Source organism: Nicotiana tomentosiformis, chromosome 12 (genome assembly GCF_000390325.3).
Source record: "Nicotiana tomentosiformis chromosome 12, ASM39032v3, whole genome shotgun sequence".
Lineage (NCBI taxonomy): Eukaryota > Viridiplantae > Streptophyta > Magnoliopsida > Solanales > Solanaceae > Nicotiana > Nicotiana tomentosiformis.
In genome coordinates this window covers 54,830,024-54,843,832 of record NC_090823.1, presented here as the reverse complement: position 1 = coordinate 54,843,832, position 13,809 = coordinate 54,830,024, and positions in this window count along the sequence as shown.

Genomic DNA, 13,809 nt, shown 5'->3' with positions numbered 1-13,809 from the left:
CTTCCTTCATTTTGGCATGATCTCGTAGCTACATGTGTTAGTAATGAGACAAAAGAGAAGTTCATATTCATGAATTTATTCACACTATTCTAGTCTCATAAGTTACAATATTATTCCTTATCGAGATTCTATATTCAATATAGTATTGTCTTCTTCCAGTCAAGAGAGCAGCAAGCCTATATATACAGTATTACAGTATTTTCATTACCATCGAGCTATAATCGATGGGCAGGCCCCTATTGGGCAACCTCTGATCAGATGGAAAGTTATATACCGAGCCTACTGTGGCCGAGCGCCTATGAGCGAGCCCAGCATGGTCGAGATACATAGCCTAGTATGGCCGAGCGCCTATGAGCGAGCCTACTACGGCAGAGCAGTTATATATACCGAGCCTTATAAGGCCGGATAATTATTTTACTTACTATATTGAAGGAGTTGAGTCAGTATCAACAGGTAAGTATATCTCCAGATCATCTTTGACTCCCAATTACTTTCAGTTATTATATTATCAGTTCAGTTTCAACTTTCAGTTATGTTATCGCCTTATATACTCGGTACATTATTTTGTACTGACGTCCCTTTTCTGGGGACGCTGCATTTCATGCATGCAGGTTCAGATAGACAGACGGGTATACCTCCTCAGTAGGTGTTTCCAGAGTTCAGCCTGATCGGTAAGCTCCACGTCTTTCGGAGTTGCCAGGTCTAGAGTTTTTGTGTACATCTTATGTATATCTGTATATATGTTATGGGTAGGTCGGGGCCCTGTTCCGATCATAGTACATCTATCAGTAGAGGCTTGTAGACATATCCTGTTGGTTAGTGCAGTATGTTGGGTTTGTAGGCCTGGTATGTATAATTTGGTGGTTTGTCAGCTGTAGTAGCTATGACGGCCTTTTCAGCCTAGCTTTATATTGATGTTTAGTTAGCGCCTAGTTTCCATTCAATTTTATATTTTGCTTCGCAAATTGTCTTGCAAGGTGGCCCCAGGGCCAAAGTATGACATTATGTGTTCAGAGTCCCTTAGTCTCAATTTGGTACACTAGGTTAGTTGAGGCACCGGGTGCCAGTCTCGCTTCCAGGTCGGGGCGTGACAAACTTGGTATCAGAGCAGTTCTATCCTAGGGAGTCTACAAGCCGTGTCTAGTAGAGTCTTGTTTATAGATGTGTTGTGCACCACATTATATAAGCAGGGCACTACAGGGCATTTAGGAGTTGGTTACCCTTCTTTGAAATCTAAATCGTGCTACAGAACTGAGTTATAGGAAATTTGAATTAAACTTATGTGTTGGTGTTTGCATGCACAGATGACGGTGACTAGGAAGACTACGGCTAGCCAGAGGAGAGATACAGCAGTAGGTGAGGGGACCAGCAGGGTACCCCCAGTAGATGGGGCCCAGTCTGAGGCTCAAGGTGAGACCCCTACTCAGCCATTACCGGCTCCTCCACCAACTACGGAGATTCCTAGGGAAACCGCACATCCAGTTCCCCCTCCACTTCCATCAGATCAGGACTTGAGGAGTGCGGTGCATTTGTTGACACAGTTGGTAGCTACCCAGCAACAGGCTAGGGCATCAGCTAGTGCAGGAACTTCTGAGGGGTCTGGGAGTTCAAGGGTCCGAGAGTTTATTGCTTTGAGTCCCCAGAGTTCACGGGGACAGATCAGAGGGAGGACCCGCAGGATTTCATAGATCAGCTTCACAGGATCTTTCGTGTTATGCATGCCACGGAGAAAGAGGCAGTTGAGCTGGCAGCTTTTCGACTCCGAGATATAGCCATCCTTTGGTATGAGGGATGGGAGAGGTCCAGGGGACGTGATGCACCTCCAGCTATTTGGGAGAATTTTTCAGATGCCTTCCTTGACCAGTACTTACCACGGGAGATCCGACAGGCTCGAGTCGATCAGTTTCTAGCCCTTAAGCAGGGTAATATGAGTGTTCGAGAGTATAGTCTCCGTTTTGACTCATTGGCCAGATATGCACCATCCATAGTTGCTACTATGCGGGACAGGATTCACAGGTTTATAGCAGGGTTAGCCCCAGAGTTAACCGAGGCATGTGCCACCGCTGCATTGCAGGATAGTATGGATATCTCCCGGATTCAGGCATTCGCCCAGAATATAGAAAGGGGTAGGCGTCGGCAGCAGGGTACAGAGAGGGCTGAGCAAGGGCAACGTAAGAGGATGAGATTTCCCAGGTCTCAGGAGAAATATCAGGGTAGTTATAGGACCCAGTACTTCGGACGGCCACCTAGGCCTCCGCCACCTCAGTTACAGGGTTACAGGTATGACCGCTATACTCAGTCAGGACCAGGTGAGAGCTCATGGGCGTCGGGTTTGCAGCGACAGCGAGGATCTGCGCAGACATGGTCATTTCCTCCACGGTGTGACATCTGTGGTAGAGGACACTTGGGCCAATGCCGAGCAGGTTCTGATGCTTGTTATACATGTGGGCGTCCAGGGCATATGATGCGGGATTGCCCAAATAGAGATTCGGGGGGAATGGCACAACCAGCGAGTTCAGCAACAGGATCATCTATGTCCGTGCATCCTTCAGGGCGCGAGTCTCAGTCTTCGGCTGGTAGAGGTCGGGGCAGAGGTAGAGGTTCCAGTTCAAGTGGTAATCAGAACCGTATCTATGCTTTAGCGGGTCGACAGGACCAGGAGTCTTCACCAGACGTTGTGACAGGTATATTAACCATTTGCTCTCACGATGCTTATGCTTTGATAGACCCAGGATCTACTTTATCGTATATTACCCCATTTGTCGCGAGGAAGTTTGGTATAGTGCCTGAAATACTAAGTGATCCTTTTGCGGTATCTACACCGGTCGGAGAATCGATTATTGCTAGACGGGTTTACCGAGGTTGTACGGTGACAATTTGTAGTCGTCAGACCTCAGCTGACCTAGTTGAGCTAGAGATGATGGATTTTGATGCTATCATGGGCATGGACTGGTTGGCAGCTTGCTATGCCACAGTTGATTACCGAGCAAAGGCAGCCAGATTTCATTTTCCGGGTGAGCCAGTCCTTGAATGGGTAGGTAATACACCAACGCCCAGAGGTAGGTTTATTTCCTATCTGAAGGCGAGGAAAATGATCGCAAAAGGGTGCATTTATCATATTGTGCGAGTTAGAGATGCAGATGCTGAGATACCTACACTTTAGTCTATTCCCGTAGTCAAAGAGTATGCAGATGTGTTTCCAGATGAGCTTCCAGGTATTCCTCCAGAGCGAGAGATTGATTTTAGCATCGATTTGCTTCCAGGAACTCAACCAATATCCGTCCCTCCGTATAGAATGGCACCTGGCGAATTGAAGGAGTTGAAGGAGCAGTTAAAAGATTTGTTGGAGAAAGGTTACATCAGGCCCAGTACCTCACCTTGGGGTGCACCAGTACTATTTGTGCGGAAGAAAGACGGCTCGCTGAGGATGTGTATCGATTATAGGCAGCTGAACAAGGTAACTATTAAGAATAAGTATCCACTTCCAAGGATCGATGACTTGTTTGATCAGTTGCAGGGGGCTAGATGCTTTTCAAAGATAGATTTGAGGTCGGGGTACCACCAAGTCAGAGTTCGGGAAAAAGATATTCCGAAGACAGCCTTCAGGACCCGATATGGCCACTTCGAGTTCCTTGTCATGTCCTTCGGGTTGACTAATGCACCCGCTGTATTTATGGACTTGATGAATAGCCTATTCCGACCATTTTTAGATCTGTTCGTGATAGTATTTATTGATGATATTTTGGTTTATTCCCGTTCAGAGGATGAGCATGCGGACCACCTGCGAGCGGTACTCCAAACCCTCCGTGATCGTAAGTTGTATGCTAAGTTTTCTAAATGTGAGTTCTGGTTGAAGTCTGTAGCATTCTTGGGGCATATTGTATCAGATGAAGGGATAAAGGTGGACACTCAGAAGATTGAGGCCGTGAAATCTTGGCCTAGACCTACCACTCCGACAGAGGTTCGTAGCTTTCTAGGCTTAGCAGGATACTATCGGAGGTTCGTAGAGGGTTTTTCTTCCCTTTCGGCACCATTGACGAAGTTGACACAGAAAGAAACTAAGTTTCAATGGACAGAGGCTTGCGAGCGGAGTTTCCAAGAGCTTAAGAACAAGTTGACCTCAGCTCCAGTTCTAACACTTCCAGAGGGTCTAGAGGGTTATGCCGTGTATTGTGATGCATCAGGTGTCGGGTTAGGATGTGTCCTGATGCAACATGGGAAGGTAATTGCGTATGCTTCAAGGCAGTTGAGGAAGCACGAGAGGAATTATCCGACCCACGACCTCGAGTTAGCTGCGGTTGTCCATGCACTTAAGATATGGCGGCATTATTTATATGGTGTTCATGTTGATGTATTTACTGATCATAAAAGCCTACAATATATCTTCAAGCAGAAAGAGTTGAATTTGCGATAGAGGCGATGGCTTGAGTTATTGAAAGATTATGATGTTAACATTCTCTACCATCCAGGGAAAGCTAATGTTGTAGCAGATGCCTTAAGTCGCCGATCTATGGGTAGCTTAGCACATGTAGAGCCCAAGAAAAGACAATTAGCTAGAGAGATTCATCAATTGTCTTCGTTGGGGGTTCGGTTAGTAGATTCTGAGGATGGTGGAGTTGTACTCCAAAACACTACAAAATCATCCCTCATAGCGGAAGTCAAGGAAAGGCAGTACGAGGACCCAGAGTTGGTCGAGCTGAGAGAGCGAGTTCCGCAGCAGAAGAAGCCACTGTTAGAGCTAAAGGGAGATGGGGTTCTCAGATATAGGGGTCGTTTGTGTGTTCCAGATGTAGCAGGGCTACGAGACAGGATTATGTCAGAGGCACATTATTCATGGTATTCCATCCATCCTGGGTCGACGAAGATGTATCATGACATTAAGGATGTGTACTGGTGGAATGATATGAAGAAGAACATTGCTGAGTTTGTCGCCCAATGTACTAGTTGCCAGCAAGTGAAGATAGAGCACCAGAAGCCTGGAGGGCTAATGCAGACTATAGAGATCCCGACATGGAAATGGGAGGCGATAAACATGGACTTTATCACGGGTTTACCTCGTTCTAATCGTAAGTTCGATTCCATATGGGTGATAGTCGATAGGCTCACGAAATCAGCTCACTTCCTACCGGTCAGATCTACATATACAGCAGAAGATTATGCAAAGTTATATATTAAGGAGATAGTGCGGCTACACGGAGTACCAGTTTCTATTATATCTGACCGTGGGGCTCAGTTTACAGCACATTTTTGGAGGTCATTTCAGAGAGGTCTAGGGACTCAGGTGAATCTCAGCACAGCTTTTCATCCACAGACTGATGGACAAGCCGAGCGCACAATTCAGACGCTCGAGGATATGTTACGAGTATGTGTGTTGGATTTTAAAAGAAGTTGGGATGAACATCTACCTCTTGTCGAGTTTGCATATAATAACAGTTACCACTCCAGTATTCAGATGGCTCCGTACGAGGCTTTGTATGGGCGTAAGTGCAGATCTCCTATAGGGTGGTTTGATGTTGGGGAATCTGGGTTATATGGGCCAGACCTGGTTCAACAGGCCATAGAGAAAGTAAAGCTTATCCGGGAGCGACTGTTGACAGCTCAGAGTCGTCAGAAGTCATATTCTGACGTGCGGCGACGAGACTTAGAGTTCAGGATTAATGACTGGGTATTCTTAAAGGTATCACCTATGAAGGGCGTGATGAGGTTTGGCAAGAAAGGCAAGCTTAGCCCACGGTATATTGGGCCTTATAGGATCATTCGGAGAGTGGGCCAAGTAGCTTATGAGTTAGAGTTGCCCTCAGAATTGGAGTCTGTCCATCCGGTTTTTCACGTATCTATGCTACGGAAGTGCATTGGCGATCCTACCCGAGTGGTGCCCACGGATGATGTACAGATTACAGAGGACTTGTCATACGAGGAAATTCCAGTTGCCATCCTAGACCGACAAATCCGCAATCTACGAAATAAGGAGGTAGCTTCCGTAAAGGTTTTATGGAGGAGCAAGAATGTAGAAGAGATGACGTGGGAATCGGAGGAAGAAATGAAGTCTAAATACCCCCACCTATTTCAAACTGAAGATATGGCTCGAGATGGGATGCTACAACACAGCTCTATTCAGGCTAGCAGGTCAGCAGGTAAGCTTTTATTTTTCACTTTTAGTATTTATGATTTACGGTTGGTGAGGCAAAGTGTTGCTATTTATAAACATTGGCCATGTGTGGCATGCATAGTATGTTTTCTGGCTACGTACAGGTTGGTTTTAACCTAGTGTACGAAGGATACTCTGGCAAAAGTTTCCAAAGTCTCTAAGAGTAAACATTCGAGGACGAATGTTTCCAAGGGGGGAATGATGTTACACCCTATATTTTCGTACATAAAAATGCATCGTAAGCAAACTAATGTAGGACCAAAAATGAGATAATATTTAAAAGTATATAAATTAATTTAATCATGTTACCTCTGAGGTTACAAATATTGAAGATCATGAACAACAAGTACAAAGAGGGTTGGACGGTTCAGAAGATAAAGCAATTGAAGAAAATAATGTTTCGTCGAAAGTCGACAAGTTGGGAATGTTATAACATATACCTTTGGGGTGAGACTAGGGTGCTTAACATGATAAGGAGATTATGTTATGATTTATATTAGTCATATGACATCCGTGTGTTATGTTTTGAAGTCAAGAGAGTTGTGGAACAAAAGTCGATGAAAGTCATCACAAGTTACATTCATAAGTTTTACTGAAACTTTGGGTCAAATGTAACTGCGATTTTCTCCCAATATACTTAGAGTTATGGGGTGTTCCACCCATCAAATTAAAGATCTATGAGTCTATTTTCCAACTCATTAAACCGTTTGTCAATACGACATTGGAGTAGAAAGATATGGGCATTTGTGCGATACTGCGCAAGCTGCTAGGTGACAAGTAGGTGTGTCACCTACTTGCTTAAATGAGAGCCCAAAAAAATGGGCCATTTCGGGTCGTCCAAAGAGGCCTTTTAAGGGCCTATTTTCTTCATATATTAGACTTAAAATAGAGCATAATAACCAGACATAAGCTCTGCAAAGAATCCTCCCAAAAATTTCCCACAAACCCTAATTGATTTTCTCTCCCTTTCAAGTTCTAATTGGAGGTAAAACCTAGAGTTTGAAGAACCAAGATAGGAGCTGAGTTATCCAACAAATAAGGTGAGTTTACTGCTCTCTTTCATCCAGTTTTTCTTCTGAAAATTCATGGTAAGTCGTTCTATACTTGTAAGAACTCACGGGACGGTGATCGGAAGCCGTGAGTTCGAGTTATTCACTTGTAGCGGACTGTTTTGTGGACTGTTTTGTGTTGCTGTTGGGCTGCGTGTTTTACTACTGTTTTGTGGAGTTTTGGAGGAGGAAGGGGGTTTATAAACACCATATAAATGTAGGGTGATTGGCTGGTCATTCGTCATAACATTTCCGGGTCGTTTGACACTACTACGGTGGTCGTTTTGTGTATGAAGAGATTGGGGTGTGTTGGGCTGTTTTGTAGTATTTGATGGTGTATATAGGGCTGGAAAATGATGTATATATGTTGTTATTGTTCTGTTCTTGTATTGTTGGTGTTATCTTGAATTTGGAGGAAGTAAGGATTATAGGGGAGATGCTGCCCGTTTTAATACAAAATAAGTTTGTCGTTCGTTGTGTGATAGTTGTATCTTTCGTAACTTAATGATAGTATTATTATCGTTCTTGTAGATTAAGGTGCAAAGAGGTGAGTTCAACTTGGTTATTACAAAGATTGTGATAAGGTATGTTAAGGCTAAGCCTTCCTTCATTTTGGCATGATCTCGTAGCTACATGTGTTAGTAATGAGACAAAAGAGAAGTTCATATTCATGAATTTATTCACACTATTCTAGTCTCATAAGTTACAATATTATTCCTTATCGAGATTCTATATTTAATATAGTATTGTCTTCTTCCAGTCAAGAGAGCAGCAAGCCTATATATACAGTATTACAGTATTTTCATTACCATCGAGCTATAATCGATGGGCAGGCTCCTATTGGGCAACCTCTGATCAGATGGAAAGTTATATACCGAGCCTACTGTGGCCGAGCGCCTATGAGCGAGCCCAGCATGGTCGAGATACATAGCCTAGTATGGCCGAGCGCCTATGAGCGAGCCTACTACGGCAGAGCAGTTATATATACCGAGCCTTATAAGGCCGGATAATTATTTTACTTACTATATTGAAGGAGTTGAGTCAGTATCAACAGGTAAGTATATCTCCAGATCATCTTTGACTCCCAATTACTTTCAGTTATTATATTATCAGTTCAGTTTCAACTTTCAGTTATGTTATCGCCTTATATACTCGGTACATTATTTTGTACTGACGTCCCTTTTCTGGGGACGCTGCATTTCATGCATGCAGGTTCAGATAGACAGACGGGTATACCTCCTCAGTAGGTGTTTCCAGAGTTCAGCCTGATCGGTAAGCTCCACGTCTTTCGGAGTTGCCAGGTCTAGAGTTTTTGTGTACATCTTATGTATATCTGTATATATGTTATGGGTAGGTCGGGGCCCTGTTCCGATCATAGTACATCTATCAGTAGAGGCTTGTAGACATATCCTGTTGGTTAGTGCAGTATGTTGGGTTTGTAGGCCTGGTATGTATAATTTGGTGGTTTGTCAGCTGTAGTAGCTATGACGGCCTTTTCAGCCTAGCTTTATATTGATGTTTAGTTAGCCCTAGTTTCCATTCAATTTTATATTTTGCTTCGCAAATTGTCTTGCAAGGTGGCCCCAGGGCCAAAGTATGACATTATGTGTTCAGAGTCCCTTAGTCTCAATTTGGTACACTAGGTTAGTTGAGGCACCGGGTGCCACTCTCGCTTCCAGGTCGGGGCGTGATAGTACCTTTCACTTCCAGATGCTTTGCGAACGTGACACCCGCTACGTGAACACGTAGAACAAATCCTTGGGGTTCCCAGCTGCTCCACTTCCTCTACGCGAACGCGATGTCCTTCTCACATTCGCAATGCACTGATCCTCAAACCTTCGCGAACGCGTCCCCATCTTGGCGAACACGAAGAACAACTCCAGCTGGCCTCTCAAATGCCTTATACGATCGCGAGACCTCTATCGCGAACGCGATGAAGAAAAGTTTGCAACAAAAATACCAGAAAATCTGCTATCTCTCCCAAGTCCGAAATGATCCGTTAACCACCCAAAATTAACCCGAGGCCCCCAGGACCTCAACCAAACATACCTACAAGTTCGAAAACACCATACGAACTTTGTCGAGCCTTCAAATCACATCAAATAACGCTAAAAAAATGAATCACCCTCCAATTCAAACTTAATGAACTTCGAAATTTCAAACGTCTACAACCGATGCCGAAACATATCAAACCACGTCCGATTGACCTCAAATTTTGCACACAAGTCATATTCAACATTACGAACCTACTCCAACTTCCGGAATCGGAATCCGACCCCAATATCAAAAAGTCCACTTCCGGTCAAAATCTCTAAAAATTCTTCTTTCGCCATTTCAAGCCTAATTCTACTACGGACCTCCGAATCACATTCCGGACGCGCTCCTAAGCCCAAAATCACCCAACGGAGCTAACGGAACCGACGAAACTCTATTCCGGAGTCATCTTCATATAGTTACGGCTACGTACAAAATCCTAAGACTTAAACTCCTGTTTTAGGGACTAAGTATCCCAAATCACTCCGAAACCACAACAAAACCTCCCGACAAGTCCCATAAGCAGAAAAGGATACGGGGAAGCAGTAAATAGGGGATCGGGGCTATAATTTTTGAGACGAACGGCCGGGTCGTCACATCTTCCCCCTCTTAAACAAACCTTCGTCCTCGAACAAGTATAGTGACATACCTGAAGTGGTAAAAAGATGAGGATAACTGCTGCGCATATCATGCTCGGTCTCCCAAGTCGGCTCCTCGACCGGCTGACCACTCCACTGAACCTTCACAGAAGCAATATTATTCGACCTCAGCTTTCGAACCTGCCTATCCAAGATCGCCAACGTCTCCTCAACATAAGATAAATCCTTGTCCAGCTGGACTGAGCTGAAATCCAACACATGAGACGGATCACCGTGATACTTCCGAAGCATAGAAATATGGAATACTAGATGAACTCCTGCTAGATTGGGAGGCAAGGCAAGCTCATAATCAACCTCCCCAACATGTCGCAACACCTCAAATGGGCCGATAAACCTCGGGCTCAGCTTGCCCTTTTTTCCGAACCTCATAACACCCTTCATGGGTGACAACCGGAGCAGGACCCGCTCTCCAACCATGAATGCAACATCGCAAACCTTTCGATCCACATAAATCTTCTATCTGGACTAGGCTGTGCGTAGTCTATCCTGAATCACCTTAACCTTCTCTAGAGCATCCTGAACCAAGTCTGTACCCAATAATCTAGCCTCGCCCGGCTCGAACCAACCCACTGGAGACCTACATCGCCTACCATATATAGCCTCATACGGTGCCATCTGGATGCTCGACTGATAACTGTTGTTGTAAGCAAACTCCGCTAGAGGCAAGAACTGATCCCACGAACCCCCAAACTCCATCACACACGTATGAAGCATGTCCTCTAATATCTGAATAGTACGCTCAGATTGTCCGTCCGTCTGAGGGTGAAATCCTTTGCTCAACTCCACTCGAGTACCCAACTCATGCTGTACGACCCTCGAGAACCGTGATGTAAACTGCGTACCCCGGTCAGAGATGATAGATACTAGTACACCATGAAGCCTGACGATCTTGTGGATATACACTCGAGCCAGCTGCTCAGAAGAATAGGAAGTCATTACAGGAATGAAATGAGCTGACTTGGTCGGCCTATCCACAATCACCCAAACTACATCAAACTTCGACTGAGTCCGTGGAAGCTCAACAACGAAATCCATAGTGATCCTCTCCCATTTTCACTCCAGAATCTCTAACTTCTGAAGCAACCCACCTGGCCACTGATGCTCATACTTCACCTGCTGGCAATTTAGACACCGAGCCACATACTCCACTATGTCCTTCTTCATTCTCCTCCACCAGTAATGCTGCCTCAAGTCCTGACACATCTTTGTGGCACCCGGATGAATAGAATACCGCAAACTGTGAGCCTCCTGGAGAATCAGCTTACGCAAACCATCTACATTAGGCACACATAACCTGCCCTGCATCCTCATTGCACCATCATCCCCAATAGTGACCTTCTTAGCATTACCGTGTTGGACAATGTCCTTGAGGATAAGTAGCTGGGATTCATCATACTGACGCTCCCTAATACGATCATAAAGAGAAGACCGAGAGACCACACAAGCCAAAACTCGACTCGGCTCAAAAACATCCAATCTAACAAACTGGCCGACTAAGATCTAAACATCCAATGCCAATGGCCTCTTTGCTGCTGGAAGATATGTTAAGCTCCCCAAACTCTCAGCCCGACGACTCAAGGCATCGGCCACAACATTGGCCTTCCCGAGATGGTACAAAATAGTGATATCATAGTCCTTAAGAAGCTCCAACCACCTTTGCTGACGCAAGTTAAGATCCTTCTGTTTGAACAGATGCTGCAAACTCCGATGATCAATGTAAATCTCACAATGGACCCCGTACAAATAGTGCCGCCAAATCTTCAAGGAGTGAACAATAGTTGCTAACTCAAGGTCATGGACATGATAGTTCTTCTCATGGGGCTTCAACTGGCACGAATCATAAGAAATCACTCTACCCTTCTGCATCAGGACACACCCAATACCGATCTGTGAGGCATCATAATACAATGTGTAAGAACCAGAAGCTGATGGTAGAAATAGAACTTGAGCCGTTGTCAAAGCAGTCTTGAGCTTTTGAAATCTCTCCTCACACTCATCCGACCACCTGAAATGAGCACCCTTTAGGGTCAATTTAGTCAAGGGCGATGCAATAGATGAGAAACACTCCACAAAATGACGGTAATAACCAGCCAACCCGAGAAAGCTCCGAATCTCCGTGGCTGAGGACGGTCTGGGCCAACTCCGAACCGCCTCTATCTTCTTCAGATCCACCTGAATACCCTCACTGGACACCACGTGGCCCAAGAACGCCATTGAACTGAGCCAGAACTCACACTTGGAGAACTTTACATAAAGCTTCTCCTCCCTCAACCGCTGCAACATGATCCTCAAATGCTGGGCAAGCTCCTCCTAGCTACGAGAGTACACCAGGATATCATCAATAAATACAATAATGAACGAGTCAAGATAAGGCTAAAACACACTGTTCATCTGATACATGAACGCTGCTGGGGCGTTGGTCAGCCCAAAAGACATCACAAGGAACTCATAATGGCCATATCGGGTCCTGAAAGCTGTCTTAAGAATATCTGAGTCCCGAATCTTCAGCTGGTGATACCCTGACCTCAAATCACTCTTGGAGAACACCATCGCTCCCTGAAACTGGTCAAAAAGATCATCAATACGTGGAAAAGGATACTTGTTCTTGATTGTGACCTTGTTCAACTGCCTGTAATCAATGCACATTCTCATAGTACCATCCTTCTTCTTTACAAATAGAACTGGTGCACGCCAAGGTGACACACCAGGCCGAATAAACCCCTTATCAAGGAGTTCCTGAAGTTGTTCCTTCAATTCCTTCAACTCCGCCGGTGCCATACGATACGGTGGAATAGAAATGGGCTGAGTGCCCGCCACCAAATCAATACTGAAATAAATATCCCTGTTAGGCGGCATGCCCGGTAGGTCTGTAGAAAACATATCCGGGAAATCTCGCACCACCGAAACAGAATCAATAGTAGGGGTCTCTGCACTAACATCCCTCACAAAGGTCAGATGAGATAAACAACCCTTCTTAACCGTCCGCTGAGACTTCAAGTATGAAATCACTCTACTGGGAACATAGTCTATAGAGCCGCTCTACTCAACCCTCGGCAACCCCAGCATCGCCAACTTCACAGTCTTAGCATGATAATCTAGAACAGCATGACATGGAGACAACCAATCCATACCCAAAATCACATCATAATCAACCATACTATACAACAAATGATCTACTCTGGTCTCCAGACTCCCAATAGTCACCACACATGACCGATATACACGGTCCAAAATAATAGTAGCACCCACTAGAGTGGATACATGAACAGATGAAAATAGAGACTCATGGGGCATATCCAGATAATGAGCGAAATACAAGGACACATATGAATAAGTGGAACCAGGGTCAAATAATACAAAGGCATCTCTATGGAAAACTGAGACAATACCTGTAATCACAGCATCCGAAGCAATGGCATCTGGTCTGGCAGGGAGGGCATATAAATGGGCCTGGCCACCCCGTGATCGTCCTCCCCCTCTCGGACGGCCCCTAGCTGGCTGAGCTCCACCCCGAGCTGGCTGAGAGGGTGGTGAAGAAACTGGTACTGATGTCATAGACTAGCTCCTCTACTGACCTGGACCTCTCACTAGGCGGGGACACTACCTCCTCATGTGACCAAACTCTCCACACTCATAGCAACTCCCCGGTGCTGGTGATGGGGACTGAAGGGAGCTCCGAGCATCGGGATAACTGGTAGAAGGACCTGGCATAGACGAGCCCTGACCCGATGGAGCACATGACGAACTCTGAGTTGGGAGAGCACTGAGAGATGAATGGACCTGCTGATAACTGTGTGAACCATGGCCAGATGATGCACCACGGTGAATTGGGCAAGCCGCCTGAGCATGTCTGAAAGGACGACCCCTAGCGTGGTGGAACTGACTCCCAAAAGGAACATCGCTAAATCCACCCTGTCTA